The sequence below is a fragment of the Lemur catta genome, chromosome 4, assembly GCF_020740605.2.
Source record: "Lemur catta isolate mLemCat1 chromosome 4, mLemCat1.pri, whole genome shotgun sequence".
Taxonomy (NCBI): domain Eukaryota; kingdom Metazoa; phylum Chordata; class Mammalia; order Primates; family Lemuridae; genus Lemur; species Lemur catta.
The window spans coordinates 30,072,595-30,083,343 of NC_059131.1; positions in this window are offsets into that span (position 1 = coordinate 30,072,595).

Below are 10,749 nucleotides of genomic sequence, written 5' to 3' on the forward strand. Positions count from 1 at the left end.
GACCAACATCTCCTCCTTCCCACCCACTCACCACCTCCCAACCTCTGGTAACCACAGTTCTACCATCTATTTTCATGAGGTTGACTTTTTTAGGTTTTGCATATAAGTAAGATCATATGGTATTTATTTCTCTGAGCCTGGCTTATTCCCATAACATAAAGTCTTCTAGATTCATCTGTGTTGTCACAAATGAACAAAATTTCTTGTTTTTTTTAAAGGCTGAATAGTATTCCCTTATATATATATATATATATATATATATATATATATATATATATATATATATATATACCACATTTTTAAATCCATACATCTGTTGATGGATACTTAGGTTATTTCCATATCTTGGCCATTGTGAATAATTCTGCAATGAGCATGGGAATGAAGATATCTGTTTGACATACTGGTTTTAATTCCTCTGTGTATATGCTCAGTAGTGGGATTACTAAATCATAGAGTAAATCTATTTTTAGTTCTTTGAGGAACTTCCATACTGTTTTTCAAAATGACGGTAGTAATTTGCAATTCCACCAATAGTGCATACGTATTTCCTTTTCTCCCATTCTCACCAACACTTATCTCTTTTCTTACTGATAATAGCCAATCTAAGAGGTGTGATATCTCAGTGTGATTTTAATTTGCATTTCTGTGATGATTAGAGATGTTGAGCATTTTTTCCCAAATCTGTTGGCCATTTGCATGTCTTCTTTTGAGAAATGTCTATTTGAGCCCTTTGCCCATTTAAAAAAATGGCAGTATTTCCTTGTTTTTGAGTAATTTGAGTTCCTTGTATATTCTGGATCTTAGCCCCTTATGTGATGTATGATTTGTAGATTTTCTCCCAATATATGGGTTGTCTCTTCACTACATTAATTGTGTCCTTTTGTACAGAAGCTTTTTAATTTGATATAATCCCATTTGTCTATTTTTGTTTCTGTTGCCTGTGCTTTTGGGGTCATGTACAAAAAATCATTGCTCAGGACAATGCCATGAAGCTTTTGTCCTATGTTTTCTCCTAGCAGTTTTATAGTTTTGCATATTACATTTAAGTCTTTAATCCATTTTGAGTTGATTTTTGTGTAAGGGGTAAGATAAGAGTCCATGTTCCTTCTTCTTTATATAGATATCCAGTTTTCTCAGCATCATTTATTAAAGAAACTGTCCTTTCCCCATTGTGTATTTTTGACACCCTTGTCAAAAATCATTTGACCCTAGATACATTGGTTTATTTCTGGGCTCTGTGTAAGATTTCATTGATCAATGTATCTGTTTTTATGATAGTACCATACTCTTTCATTACTATAGCTTTGTAATATATTTTGAAATGCAGTAGGGTGATGACTCCAGCTTTCCTCTTTTTGGCTAAGATTCGGAGGCTTTAACAAAAAGAGAAAATAAAGGAAAAATTGGAAACAGTATACAAATATTATATTCAGCTATATAATAGTTGACAATAAGGTAAATTTAGATAGGAACTTATTAAAATGTTAATTTTTTTTCTTTAAATTCTTACCCAGAATTTGTATCCCAATTTCTTACAATTTTAGACCATAAGTTTACTCACAATTATGTTGCTGATCATGTAGTTTCTTAGGGAAGAAAATACATGTATTACAGAGTGATCAATATTGTAAGAGGCCAGTGAATTGCCAAGTCCATAATACTTAACAAGGCAACAACATCATCTGATTAGCATTTTAAAAGGAATAATAAAGAATATCTATGGTTTCTCAAATTCCTACTGTGAGTCAAATGCATTATGTACATTACATGAAATGCACTAAAAATCATGGTTAAATATCAGGTAAGAAATTATTTCTTCTGATATACTGAAATAAGAAAAAAGAAACAAAAAAAAAGAAATTATTTCTTCTGATGAACAGGTGAGAAAATCAGAGAGGTTTAGGTAATTTTCTCAAGACTTTTTAAGTGACAGGATTTAGAATCAGTCTTTTCTGTCTTTCAAACCTGTATTTTTGGTTGCATGTAAATGCAGACATTTATGCAAAGTTCCAGAAAAGTTATTATCAAACATATGGACAACGAATTACTATTTTCCATGGTGTTATAATTCATTTAAATAAACCTTCCCTTGAATTATTTTTTTTGCCTTTTTTTAAACTCTAAATCCATGACAGATTAGTAATGCCAGATTTATATAGTTTATTTAATAAATTCCTATATGGAGATTACTATGTATGAGTAACTGTTCTAAATTCTTTGGGAATATTCATTCATATAATCTTCATAACAGTCCTATGAGCAGACACTATTATTATCTTCATTTGACAGATGAGATAACTGAAGCACCGAGAAGTTTAGCAATCTATCTAAGATTACACACCTAGTAATCGGCAGAGCTGAATGTTGAGCCTAAGCAGTCTGGTTGAAGTCAGTGCTATTTATCGTTCACTAATCTGCTTCATGAATTCACCTGGTAAATTTAAGTGGTGAGTCTCAAAAGTCACCTAATATCTATTTTCCTTATTCGCTTTCTCTTGTACCTGAAATTATCCTTTTGACATGTGTTTGGTTTAAGACACTGAAAGCAACTAATGGGCAAACTTTACTACCATTTCTGTCATTTCCCAAATTTGTTCTGAGAAACTGCAGTTCCTGAAAATGTAGAGCAAGTTAAGATTTCCCTAGTTATACCCATATGAGCAATGCTACAAAATTTACCCCACGTTTGGAAATTCACAGTGCAAAAATGTTGCAATAATTAAAGTCCCTGTACTGTGTGCAATCCAGGGTTTTCCAAGATTAGAGTATAAAAATATTTAGAATGTTGATGGATATATGTATGTGTAATGCCTCATAACAGTATGAATTTAGGATTTGGGGTTGAACAATGTAAGTTCAATTCCTGGATATTTGCAAAAAACAACAAAAAAGCAAACAAAAAGTGACCGTTCAAAGTCTCAGTTTTCTCATATGTAAAACGGGAACCCAAACAGGCCTTTACTGGAAAGGTATCTTGGGTCACAACATAACTCATTTACTTGGGAATCTTACGTCTCATGCAAACTACTACCAAAATGTTCACAGACTGGTTTCAGCTGTTTTAATTCCAACAATAAATTATTTTTAATATTTCTAAACCTTCCTCAACACTCATGCCAAAAGGGAAAATTTCCTCTCCTCTTCAAGAAACTTTAACAAGTCTTGACACCCACTAAGCCTCAGAAATTGTAAGAATCCATTTGACTTGGTTGTTGTAGATGATTTGAGAGTTGAAAATCCATCTACATGCCATGGTTAGTGCTTGGGTCCGGACTGCAATTGCACAAAATTTCTTTGTGAGAAAATTATGCCAAACATCAAAAGCTCCAATTTTATTTTTAAATCCTTGTGCTCTCTTCTCAGAAGGCATTAACATTATTCTCCTCACCATTCATTTCTGCTGTTGACATTCCTTTAAATTCTAAGCCTACCAGGTCACCTTGAGAACTGCTCACCAGCAGAGACTTTTTTTCCCAAAGAAATTTATCCCATGGTGACAGCAAAATGCCACTACCCTCAAAGCCAAATTCTTTAAACAAAACAAAACAAAGCAATCTTTTTGATTTCTACTCTTACTGTGAGCCTGATGGACTTGGTCTCCAGACACCAACTGTTTCTCCTCTTCTTTTTATCCTCTTTTTACTACATTGCGCATGTCACTAAATTCACTACCATGAAAGATAGAGAAAAGTCATGATTTTTCCAAGTGAATTTTCAAGCAGCTACAGAAACTTTAGGCAAAATAACAGTTTCTTGATTCATCATCTAGATTCTGAATCATAAATCAAATGTATATAGTAAGCCAATATACTCTGTAACAAAACTGCTAGAAAATAATGGGAAATGGATGATGTGGAGGGAAGAGAAAGCAGTGCTTTATTTATGGTCATTGACTTGGGAACAGATGATAAGCACACCCTGCTATTCTTGATTCCATTCATTCTTTTTCTTTCTACTTCTATTTTCTCCCCCCATCCCCTTCACCAAGTAGAGGGTAGAGGGGAGGAAATTTTTCGGTGAATGGTGTACATAACATGGAGGCTACAAGAACACCCTAATCCTTCGTCTTTCCTCTCTCATGCATTCTGTGTCTAGCTCAAGTTCAAATCTTTGCTAAGTCAAATGATATCCACAGGGAATGTTTTAAATGGGTACATTTCAAACTGGCTATTGTGTATGTATTGGGGAGAAGGTAGAGACTCTCTACCATGGCACAATGCCCTGAGTCGACAATTTAAGATTTGAGAAACAATAAGCAATTACTTTTCTATTATAAACAAGTATAATTTATAATGAAGTTACATAAAATTTCAGTGGCTTTTTAAAAGAAAATTTCTTGACATTTTTTTCCACACTTACGTAAGCCTAGTGAAAGTCAATACCACATATTGTTAAAAGTTCAGACTTTCATATCAGATAAATCTTGCTCTATCACATCATAGCTGTTTCATCTTAGGAAAGCTCTCCAAGCTTCATTTTTTTCCCACATACAAGATGCAAATAAAAATAACACCTACTTCATAAAAGTTTTGTCAGTATTAAATAAGAAAAAGCACAAAGACTTGCATATAGTAAGCAGACAGTATATTTATTAAAATTGCCATTTTCCCCCAGACTTCTGTCCTTAAGTAATTACTGTCCTCTGACATTTAGGTTGCTATGGTTTAGGTGGATAGATTAAAGAAACTCAGTTCATTGGCTGATGAAGCCAAAGGGCACAAGGTTAGTTATTTGGGATGAAGAAATCTAGAGATCTTAGGTACAGTATGATGAGTATAGTTAACAATACTATATCAAATACTGGAAATTTGCTTAGAGAGTAGATTTCAGGTGATCTCACCATGCACACAAAAAAGGAAACTATGTGAGGGGATAGATACGTTAACTTGTTTGTCTGTAGTAATCATTTCACTACACACACACACACACACACACACACACGTAAACACACTGTTCACCTTAAATATATACATTCTTATTAAAATTTTTTTTAAATGATTAGGGCACTAAGGGCAGCCTTTTGGGTCACTTACTGGCATAGAAACTTTCAGGGAGGAATGAATGCAGATTTCCTATCCTGCTAAGTTATTTATAGGAGTTCCTCAAGATAAATCATTTTCCTGGTTTCTACCTGTTCTCCTAGCCTTTAGGGAGATCCCAAAGGATAGCAAAGACATCCTGATAGAAAAATAATTGTACACTGTTATGCTTTGTGGAATGTGCAATGGCTAATCTGTTATGCCGAGTTAGTTTGTAATGAAGATTTTCACAAAAAATTTTGTGAAATGCCTTATCTTGTCTGATGCACCCAATATTGTTAAATGTTTTATGCCCCATCCATAATCAAACCACTAAGGAGCAGGATTGAAATCAAGATCAACAAATACCTTTAGAAGCAACCATGCAAGTGTTCAGTTTTTATTTTGTAAACCACACAAACAAGCAGAAAAACAAAGTAACTTAGAGTGGGAAGGTGCCCTAAAGCAAACATTTTTTGCCGTAAAGCAAAAATTTCCTAATGTTCCTGGAGAAAAGAATCCTGTCCCCACAGTGGGCTATGACATATGTATATATTCTGATGGTGGCCACGCCTGATCATGGGCTGGCGATGGGGGTAGAAATAAAATTATAGAGTAATCTCAATGTGCTTTTTTCTACTCAGAAATTTAAATCATGACTAGTTTAGTACTATTACATTTTAGATTCTTTCAAAAATCTAAACTAAGTGCAGTCTCCTGTACCTTGTTAATATTTTCTTATCTGTTTATAGGCTTATTGGAAATGCCAGAAACTGTTGTTGATGCCTGGTAAATTCTTAAACTAAGAGAACCATGAAGTCATGGTCTATTAAAATACTGTAAGGAAACCCTTGTGCCTATGAAATTTACATTCCAATGTGCTGATCTCATTCCTTTTCTTAATGAAGAAACATTTCCACTCAAGAGTTCTCACAAGAGCAGTACTATAAATTTAACAGGCACGAACTTGAAATGACTCCTCTTGAAACTAGTGAATGTAAAATATATCACTTGATGTTTGCATAAAATAGAGTCTATTTTTCACTATCTTTTCTAATGGAGAATGGAGGAGACAAGAAAATACAGAGTTGAAGATTTTTAAAGCTTTTTCAATATTAAAATTGTTTCGAATGAGGGTACCAAACTCATCAGACCTGAATCAAATCATGAGAACTCACTGTGAAGGTCTGGTTCTTTAGAATATCTTTATCCTATTTTTGTTTATTTGCTTGATTTCTCAAACTTGGGGATAAAATCGTTTTCAAAGTACTATAAGAAGAAAAAAAATGAGCACTCACTCTCTCTCTCTCCCTATCTCCTTTTTTATTATTAAGTACTTGTTCACATTTTTGTTTAGGACTGAAAGACGATTGTTCTAACCTAAAATGCATCTCTATCAATTTTTGGAAGAAATAAGCCATTTTTCTTATGTTAGGGCATTGATCTTCTACTTAACACTTTAGGAAATCTGTTTATTTTACGCTGCTTTACAATTGTAAAACATTTTAACATGTACGTTCTCAGGTCATCCTCAAAGCAATATGAAAATAGGTTGGGAAAATTTTGTTTTCTGTTGTTTTTCGCCAGAAATATTGAGACAGAAAGGACCGAAGCCACAGCTAGACACATTCAGACACATCCACCTGGCAAAATCCAAAGGGTCTAACTTCTAGCTTACTGCTTTTCCCACTACACCATATGTTCCTTTCTTCTCTACATGTTCCCCTTTGTCTAATTGGTAACATCCAAAATCTTGTATGTCATTCAAAATATCTTCCAATATAGCCTAAACCTATTGTTTTAACTTTATTTCTCAACATTGTTTTGAACCATCCAGTTCAGTCAAAAGGGCCTGCTATCCCACAAGCATCCACCACTTCTCCCTGTCTTTAGCTGCACCTGGAATGTCATCTTTCTGCTCCCAAACCCAGCCAGGTCTCCTCTGTCCTCCCATGCCCAGACCTTACCAGGTCCCCACGTGCCACCATAGAACTTTTATAAACATCTCTCGGCAACGGATTTCTCTCTTCTCTGGACTTTCTTGATGTACTATTTGTTCTGCTCATTCTTCACTTAGTAGACATTTCCTTTTAGGTTTCTTGTTGTGTAGGGGCTTATGATGGCATTTATCTGAGTACTTGTGCCCAAACATAGGTAACTTCTCCCTTTCAAAAACATTACACCTTTCTTTGCTGAAAAGAATACAGATTATACCATTCTTTTTAAGATGGTGATTTTCCCAGGGTAACTGATTCTCAATACATGTTAAAAGAAAGAATACAAATATCAACAAAACAGACAAATAAAACTCAAAAGCAAAATTTGCTACACAAAATTATATTCTGGTAAACCAACTAATATTCTTGATTTCCTAGCACATTTGTAGTAGTTCAGTTAAATATATATAATTGTTGAGATCATAGGTATTTTGGAAAATCTATTTAATATAATTTACAATAGGTGGCTTAAATAAACATTGAGATACATAAGTATAGTTATTGAGAACTCTTTTCCATAAAAGTTGTCTGTTAAGTATTAAGCATCATTGTAGACAGAATCATGCTACCCACCATTTTCAAAGATATCCACATCCTAATCCCCAGAAGCATGAATGTGTTACTTTGGTATGATTAGTGAATATGGCAAAAGGGACTTTCCAGATGTGATTAAGTTAAAAATCTTCAAATAAGGAGATTATTCTGGCTTATTCAGGTGGGCCCAATGAAATCACAAGAGTCATTACAGAAATATAAAAGAGGTCAGTGGATCAAAGTTTGAAAAAGTAGAGGTGACAATGGGACCAGACATTGGAGTAATGTGCTTTGAAGATGGAGGAAGGGACCACTAGCCCAGTAATGTATGTGGCCTCTGGAAAGTAGAAAAGGCAAGAAATAGATTGTCCATTGAAGTCTCCAGAAGGAACACAGCCATTCTATCATCTGGATTTTAAAATCCTGAATTGTAAGAGATTAACTTGGTGTTGTTTTAAGCCATTCTGTTTATGGTAATTTGTTAGGACAGCAATAGCAAACTAATACAAACATAATGAAGACATTTTCTTTTAAGTCAAGTCAAGATAAAACTTAAATTATTGATGTAGAGATGTTTTCTCTCCATAAGATTGGGTCATTATTGTGTGGGTCACTGACATTGAGACCCTGATACTCTGAGCATGAATTACTGTCTGCTAAATCTGAATAACATGCTCAGACTTAATATTTCAGTTGCTCCTTAAATGTACAAAAACAGATGTAACTTAAAACACATGATGATTTCCAGATCAATTTCAGCATCACTGAATAGCACTCATAACTAATCTGCAATTTGGGTTCACTTGGTTTACATTCATCTCATAAGCTCAGTGAAACATAAGGTACCTCTCCTTGTTACTGATTAAATGTACTGTGATTATGTGGTCATGGACTTAGCAGCAATTATGTTTGGTATTTCTCACTGGTTTCTTTCCACATAGCTGTTATTATTATATGAGTTCTCTTAGAGCTGATAAGAAAAGACCTAATTAATGACTGGCCTTCCATTTTCCTTGTGATTTTATGCTTACCAGATTTTCTCAGGGAATCGACAGTGATAAAACTCCAAACAAAACAAAACAAAACAAACCAGACACGCTTAACAGCGGAGGTCTTGCTGAAAAACTTAGCCTTATAATTTAAGCAAGCTTTCCTCTCTTCCCAAAGAAAACATACTCTAGTATGTGGTCTTCTTCCCTGTTGAATAATTAGTCCCTCTCAAGTTAAATAAATTGGGCACATTTAAACAATGGGCTATTACTCAGTCACATAGAAATGGAATTGTAGATACAGATATATTGACACAACATGGATAAATGTTCCTGATAGATAGTTTAAGTAATGGAAACCAATTTGCAGTGTGTAGAACAGAAATTCCTAATCTTTTACATTTCAAGATTCCTTTACATGGAAGACAATAAAGATATTTTATATAGATTTCATCTATTGATAGTTATTAGAAATTAAAACTGAGAAATATTTAACATTTATTAAATCATTTAAAACAAGAAAGAGATCACTGCATATTTTCATTGGTAACGTATTTTGTAAAAGTAATTATATTTTCCAAAACAACAATTTAGTGAGAATGACAGCACTGTTTTGCATTTTGCAAGTCTCCTTAATGTCTTTCTTAACAAAGGGTCCCTAGATTCCCATATCTGCTTCTGCCTAGTGGCCTTAGAAATTTCACTCTATATCTGTGAGAGAATGAGCATGAAAAAGGCAAATAATGCCTTAGTATCATGATAAAAATAGTTTTGATGCTACAAACTCCCAAAGAGGATCTTGGAGACCTCCAGAGGTCTTTAGATCATACTTTCAAAACTGTGTGCTGTAAGTGTCTGTATATTTACATGCATCTACACCTTTATACACATATATCGGTATCAATCTAGCTTCTATTTCCTTAGAAAAGGTTTGGAAAGAATTTTGATTTCATCTAATAATAATAATGACGATGATGATGATACCACAGTGTAGCTACAGTAATATTTATAGTTAACATTTTGAGTGCTTACTATATTCTAGGCACTGGGATAAATACTTAAAATGATTAATTGTTAAGTCCTTACAAAAGTCCTGTGTGGTATGTAATCCATTATAAGTGAGGAAACCTATTTTACAAGAGAGGAAACAGATGACGGTAAGTATTTGTCATATAGTAAATGGTAGATTTTATTCTAGCAGGATTTTACTCTAACATGTCTCACTCTGGAACCCATGTTAAACGTTGTAATTATAAGAGAAAAATTAGTTAATAGAACATTTAAGCATGTGTGTGTGTGTGTGTGTGTGTGTGTGTGTCTGCCTGTGTGGGGAGCCGTGTATTCTTGTATACTTCTGAGTCTTCGTCTCTTTGCAAATAGAAGCCATATGAGGGCAGAAAAATGCACCAAATTAATGACATTCCAAATTGTAAGCAAATCCATATTGGTGTTTTTTCTTAATAGGTTGTTTTTCTTTCCATCAATCTGGAAACATTTTTGCTCTTTTATACCATGAGTGAAAAAGCTTTATATTTTAAGAAAGTAAAAATGACTCAAATATTTATTTACTTTTTTAAAAAAGAATTTTTAAACTCCTACAGCAAAAGGATATAAATACACCAATGAACACCTTTTATATGATTCATTATAAAATGTTATTTGTGTCCATCTTTCCAATAAGAGTTTTGGCTTGGAAAATCTTTGTTATATTTTTTATTTTTTCAAAAATTTTTCCAGAAAATTGATCAATTCAATAATTGATTCTTCAGTCATTTTGAATATGTTATTATAGACTTTTGAGTACATATAAATAAGCTTTCAAATAAGAATGTCAGTGATTAGATTTTACAATTAACATTAGAAAACAGATTTGACTTTAAATCAGTTCTAAATTTTGAGTCAAAATCAATAGGTCATGTACCCCTCAATAAATGGTATATATGCCAGATGTATATGTGTATATGCATTTTTCTGGGAGATATACATGCTATATACATATATGTATATACACACAAATATATATTTATTATCAGATTTATAAATGGATCAGTGATCTAAAAAGATAAAAATTATTCTCTTGATCAAAATTCAATATATCATGAAAAGAAATGTATCTAAATTACTTTAAATAGTGCAATTACTTACTTTATGTCATTATCAAGGCTACAATATTCCCTTGGAGGAAAAAAAACCACAAAAAACCTTTTC